Source organism: Nelumbo nucifera, chromosome 5 (assembly GCF_055504915.1).
Source record: "Nelumbo nucifera cultivar China Antique chromosome 5, China Antique-T2T, whole genome shotgun sequence".
Classification (NCBI taxonomy): domain Eukaryota; kingdom Viridiplantae; phylum Streptophyta; class Magnoliopsida; order Proteales; family Nelumbonaceae; genus Nelumbo; species Nelumbo nucifera.
The window spans coordinates 39,202,465-39,209,399 of record NC_142653.1 but is presented as its reverse complement, the minus strand read 5'-3'; positions in this window follow the sequence as shown (position 1 = coordinate 39,209,399).

The window sequence follows — 6,935 nt, the reverse complement described above, 5'->3', positions numbered from 1 at the left end:
AACCAAAATAGGGACAAGTTTGTCCCATTTGAATGAAGACATACCTTTTCAAATAGTGCTAAAAAAGCCACATCCATGGCACTTTTTTTAAATAATAAGTACTTCTTACCCCATTTTTTACCAAACACCCATAAGTACTTAAAAATCACTTATTGTGTGGTCCCATGTCTTAAAAGAAGTACCTGTTGAAATAAGAGCTTCTTAAAAGTGAAATCAAACAGGAGCTAAATCTGATAGGATCTATAATTTTTAGATAGAATCAAACTGATCAGTTTTCATGACAATTGGGTTTGTCCGGTCTGACCCAATAAACTCAATTATAATAAATCTACTGAAAATATATATCTATATTTATAGGCGAAGCAGATTCCAAATCAATAATACTTAAAATAATATATAAAAAACCAGAACTGACCGAATCGATTTTTATCCATTGGGTCTCTCAGGTCGGACCTGACCCATTGACAGCCCTAACAATGACCCACTGGATGTTAAAACAATTAAATGGATATGGTGGTGAACATTGGGTGAGGCGGTGAAGCTCAATTTCTTCACTGACTAATCCTAATTGTCCATATATTGGCGATTTTTTTTGTTATAATACCCTCTAATATTTTTCATAATACTCCCTAATATAAATAGGGGCATCTATTTCAATTGTAATTTATCTAAGCAACTCAAAAGCTGATTTGCTTTTATAGTTTATCCCAAAACCTATAACCCCACCCCGCCAAAATCTGTGCAGATCCGATTTCAAATCTCCGTTATAGCCAACAAGAGACATTAACAAGCAATCCGATTTCAAATCCATACAAAAAAGAAAAGATAAATCTAATACAAATTGCAATAAATCCTGAGTACCAGAAGAAATTTTTATAAGCTTTCTGCAAACGGCGCAAAAAGATGGGATCGCCAAATAAAGGACCGACCTCCAACAAAGTCAAAACTCCACAAGAAACTCTCAAAAATGGGGATACATAGAAAAATTGCCAAACCCATTCTATAGCAATGGCAACTAAAAACTTCATAAATGAAAGGTGAAAAGAAGAGAGTCAACCATTGTCTCACCCAGGCTTGGACGTAACAGTAATCTTGCAAAATAAAACTCCTTCCAAGGCAAACCATCCTTAGGCATGAGAAAAGAAAAAGCCACGCCCCCACTAAAGGACAAGATGGACCAAAAAAGTGCCAAAAAACGGTTCCTCCAATAACTGAAAGGCTGGACAGTGCTGAAGACTAAATGGAAACGATTGGGATGCACCCGAAAGATATACCAGAACAAAGAATAATCCTCATCACTGAAGAACAACTCATTGGAATACACCACATCAGAAAGCATCCCAAGAAAGAGGATACACCCAAACATAAAATCATCAGTAAAGCATCCGCATATATATTTCTAGAATAGATGTCACCATTCAGAGCAATTTTAGAAACAACCACATCTTCAGCCTTTACGAAAATAAAGCCTATGAAAAACAAGTCGTAAAGGATGAACCACTTCTCAGAACAAAGATCAAGCCATCGTATGTAAAACCTACAGGGATAAACCAAAGGAACAAGATAACAATGGACGAACAAAAGAAAGCACCAAAAAGAGAAACAAAAAAACACCCTATCTATCAAAAACCTATCATAATAGAAAAAAAATTGCATAAAGCGCGTTAATGCGAGAGGGAGACCCCTCTCAGACAGGGAGGGGTTTTGAATCATCGCTGTTCTCATGCAAATTCTCCCACTCACGCAAACACACTGACTCACAAGCAACCAGTTGGCACCTTAAATTTAGTATTTTCTCTCTCTTTTTTTTTTATCTTTTGTTATTATGTTCACATTGTATCATTCATAGTACCAGTCCCAATAGAGATATTTTGGTTGCTATCAAATAGTCACAATCAATCAATCATGAATGCTTTGAGCAAGTATGAATTCAACCTATGTAAGACTTTTGTAGTGACCTAACCCCTTTAGGTTGTGTTTGGTATCATTGTCACTTCTACCAGTAATGTTTGCCATTGTTCAATACAAATTTATGCTTTGGGTTGATCAATGTAACGCTTGGTATTATTGTCGCTCCTTCATGAAAGTCAAATTTGAATTTCTACTATAAATGCCAATGATCAATTTGAAGCATCTATTTTATTTTAAAGGGAGTGGTTATGTTATTGATGTGACAAGATAATTTCTCAAAAATCTGTATTGATAGAGGGAAAATCTATGATGGCGAAAAGATATGGTATGGAAAGAGTTTTGACTAATCAAAACCCACCTAATGTAACCGTTTTTGGTCACGTACCAATTTTTTGTGATGTATAAATTTTTTTTGGCTAAGTACCTCGTTATTTGACCCAATGGTGACGTGCCTTGGTGATGAGCTACTTGGTGGCGAGTTCCCTGATGGAGAGCTGCCTGGTGGCGAGCTCCCTAGTGGTGAACTGCTTGGTGGCGAGCTCCTTGGTGGCAAACTGCCTGGTGGCGAGCTCCCTGGTGGAGAGCTACTTGGTGGCGAACTGCCTGGTAGCGAACTGTCTGATGGCGAGCTCCCTGGTGGCGAACTGCCTGGTGGCGAGCTCCCTGGTGGAGAGCTACTTGGTGGCGAACTGCTTGGTGGCGAACTGCCTGGTGGCGAGCTCCCTAGTGGCGAACTACCTGGTGGCGAGCTCCCTGGAGAAGAGCTGCTTGGTGGCGAACTGCCTGGTGGCAAACTCCCTGGTGGCAAACTGCCTGGGGGACTCGTCATTTGACCTGCTCCTAGGCGGCCTGCAACTCAGAGGATGGTGGAACTCCCTGGTGTAGCGCAACCGGACTGCCCTCTGCATGAGGTGATTTCCTCTCCTTTGTAGGTGGCGGGAGCTGAGGGACCTGCGAGAACTGAATCAGAGGACTCGGGGGTATTTTCTCGACGGGGACTCTCCGATGCCTAAGTTAGCATTCTGATTACAGAGAGCTTGGAGAGAAATGAGAGAGTTAGAGAGCAGGGGTTACCATCTTTTTTCCCCCTGCCTCTCCCCTTTGGGGGGTGAGGTCTTTATATACCGGAGTCCTCGCGGGTTAGGTGGGTGAAAAGCCTCCAAACGGTAAGACTCGTCACATCCCGTCAGAACCGGGGTACGGTGGTGAACTCCTCGAGGTTGTCAAGCTGGCGCTTGTGTCAGGCGGCCAGGTCGGCGCCTGGGCCAGGTTGTCAGGTCGGCGCCTGTGTTAGTCGGCGGGTTGGTGTCTGGGTCAGGTTGTCAGGTCGGCGCCTGTGTCAGTCGGCGGGTCGATGTCTGGGCCAGGATGTCAGGCAGGAGATCTTCCTGCGATACTTGGGGACGAACTGCCTAGTGGCGAGCTGCCTATGCAATGCCGAGTTGTCTAAGTTGCCAGGCTGAGGGTGAGCTGCCTGTGGCGAGCTGCCTATGGCGATCTGCCTGTGACAAGCTGCTTATGGCGAGTTGCCTATGGCGAGCTGCTTATGGCGAGCTGCATGTGGCAAGTTGCCTATGGCGAGCTGCCTATGGCGAGCTGCTTATGGTGAGTTGATTATGGCGAGCTGCCTATGGCGAGCTGCCTATGGTGAGCTGCTTATGGCGAGCTGCCTATGGCGAGCTGCCTGTGGCGAGTTGCCTATGGCGAGCTGCTTAGTGGCGAGCTGCCTAGGGCGAGCTGCCTGTGGCAAGTTGCTTATGGCGAGTTGCCTATGGTGAACTGCCAATGGCGAGCTACTTATGGCGAGCTGCCAATGGCGAGCTGCCTGTGGCAAGTTGCCTATGGCGAGCTGCTTATGGCGAGCTGTCTAGTTGTCAAGAGGTCCCACGTGTCACAATTTCACTAGAGGGCCAAATCTGCCCTCATCACCACCCATGAATTTTGATCAATAACACTATTCGTTACCACGTTTATGATTCCAGTTTATTGATCAGTTGTTTTTCAGATATCATATTTTTTGCATATCATAGTCAAACCCATTGATAAATGATAAATCCCAAATATGTCACGTAGTAACAATATCAAATACAACACTAATAAATCATTTCCTTTACTAGTTCACCTCAATGTTTTAAAAACAGGTCTAGAGCCAGAACCATTTTGGCCACCGATTTCTGGGTTGAGGGTTCAACCATCCGGTTCAAATGGATGGTCTACTCTAACAAATTTTAAAAAAATTAAAAAATAATTAAAAAAAAACAAGCAAAAACTATTGAACGGGTCAATGGGTTATTGACCAATTTAACAGTTTTTTTGCCAAGGACCAGGTTTGGAGTAAAATAGAACCAATTGCTTGAATGATTCCTAGGACTAATGGTCCAACCATCCGGGCAAACGATGGTTAGAAAAAGAATTTATCCAGGCCAAACGGGCCAAACATTCCCTTAAAACTTAAAAGATTAATCCAAACTAACCCTAAAAATAATTAGTACTGCAAACCGATTGAATCAAATTCAAAGGAATCTATCCAATTCAATTCGATAAAAAATTAGGGGGACTTGAATTCGATAGAAACCCGACAAATTTTGCAATTTGTGAATCAAATTCGATCCGTTGCATCTTTAATGGATATCCGATTCGAATTGACAACTATTCCTGCTTGAGAATTTTTCAATATCTATAGCAAAACTTCAATGTTTTTCTCAAAGTATGCAGCCCTACTTCATCCCAAAATGGGTCTGGAACAATGGAACTTACTTTATTGCCGCGGGTTGCTACAACTGATACTTGGAAGATGACCGGTGGAGATGAACCAATCGGCATCCTCTGAATCACTTTGATAATAATCTAAATCGAATCCCAAAAAAATAAAGAAGCCAAAAAGAGTTATAGTTAATGGTTTAGCGCACTGCACGCGAGACATAGGTGTCAATAGGTCGGGTCAAATCCAACTTATTCGTAGCCATATGACTGTGAATGGGATGGATTGGACCCCATGGATCCGAACCAATTGCATGGATTCTGATTCCTGGTGTATTGTTCCAATTTTTATTGCTTTAGAATTGGTTTTATCTAATTTATGAATCGAGTTATATATAATATTTTCAATAGATTTATTATAATGGGTTCATCGGGTCAGACTCAATTATCCCAAAAATTGGTCAGTTTGATTCTAAGGCTAAAATTACAAACATTATTGAATTCAGGTCTTCAGGCCCGACCCATTGACAGCCCTATGCAACCTTAAAAATAATCTTATTTGCAACAAGAGAATGGATCGGATTGGTTTGATTCAACCGGAACCTGACCCAAAGCCACTCCAATTTAACCTGACTCAACTAAATTAGGATTTGGTACGATGCAACTTCGACCCAAACCCGACCCACTGATGTTACAAGTGACCAAAGGCACAAATGCCCAACAAGCCCATTAGGGTGAAATGAGCAAAGTGTTGCACGTTGGGTATATGATTATTTAATTACAACTGCATTCTTCTTTATCACCAATTACCCAATTGCCTAAGTGAAGACCATTTGCAAGTTGACAACCCTAAAGCATTGATTATCTTTGTTTCTTTTAATGCCTCCGGACCAATTGGGCAAACAGCAACCAGTACAATCTGATCTTTAACTATCAACTGTTTTAACTTTTTGCTGTGTTTTTTATAGACATGTCAATGTGATTAATTAATGAGTTATTTTTAATGAACCAATCAATCAATTCTGAGATAGCACCTACTCAAATTCTGACCCCTGAACTGTCATTCTCCCATTAATATTTGATTAAATTTTTACTTTTTAGTGATTTTTTTCAAAAAAATAATTGCTTTTCAATGGAGAAAAGTAAGGCTGTCAATGTGTTGGGCAGACCCAATGGAACCAAACCAAACCGATTTACTTATTGCCTTTATTTGGTACAGAATAAAGAGCTATCTATTGTGATCCAAGTTTGTCAAGAGAATCTCTATGGACATGGGTGAACCTAAACCTCTTTAATCTTGCTACTTGTTTTTGAAAGCATCTCTTGCTACTTTGATTTTATCTCAAGAGCCTCTCGAGCTGTTCATGCCTCAGCCACAAGAATGTTGTAAGCCTATGGAATGAACGTTGAAGGAAAGAATAACTCGAAAACTGTCTCTAGCCACCTTTGTATGCTATATTAGCCAAACCTTAGAAGCATCAAAGTTGATCTTAATTTGATTCATCTTAAGAGATTTCCATCTAACATACATGACACCTCTCTCCCATTCTCCCCCCGGGGTTATAAGTAGAGACGTGTCTTTGAAATCTCTAAGATCCTGTGCAACATTTTCTAAGACATTTGCAAGGGAGGGAATCCGAGAGTTAAAAAAACAAAATCATTTCTTCGTTTCCATATATTCCAAATAATATATGCTAATTTTTCTCTTGTTTCTATTGCCCTGACCCACCAATCCAGAAAATTTTCATTAGACTTGAGGCCCATTTGAGAAGGATTCAGAAGAAGCCAAATTTGACTTGAGAATGTGTAGTTCACAAATAGATAGTTGATTGATTCCAAATCTAAAGTACAAATTGGGCATTTGTGGTCAATATTTATGCCTAAATTAGCAATTCTCAACCTTGTGGGTATTTTCCCCACACTCAATAATTATTGATGTAACCGTTTTTTGTCACGTACCATTTTTTGGGATGTGTAAAATTTTTTAGCTAAGTACCTCGTGTTTGACCTGGTGGTGACGTGCTTTGGTGATGAGCTACTTGGTGGCGAACTTCCCGGGGGAGAACTGCCTAGTGGCGAACTGCCTGGTGATGCTCCCTGGTGGCGAACTGCCTAGTGGCAAACTGCCTGGTGGCGAACTGCCCGGTGGCGAACTGCCTGGTGGCGAACTACCCGGTGGCGAACTGCCTGATGGCGAACTGCCTAGTGGCGAACTGCCTGGTGGCGAACTGCGTGGTGGCGCTGCCTGATGGCGAACTGCCTGGTGACGAATTGCCTGATGGCGAACTGCCTGGTGGCGAACTGCCCGGCAGTGCTCCCTGGTG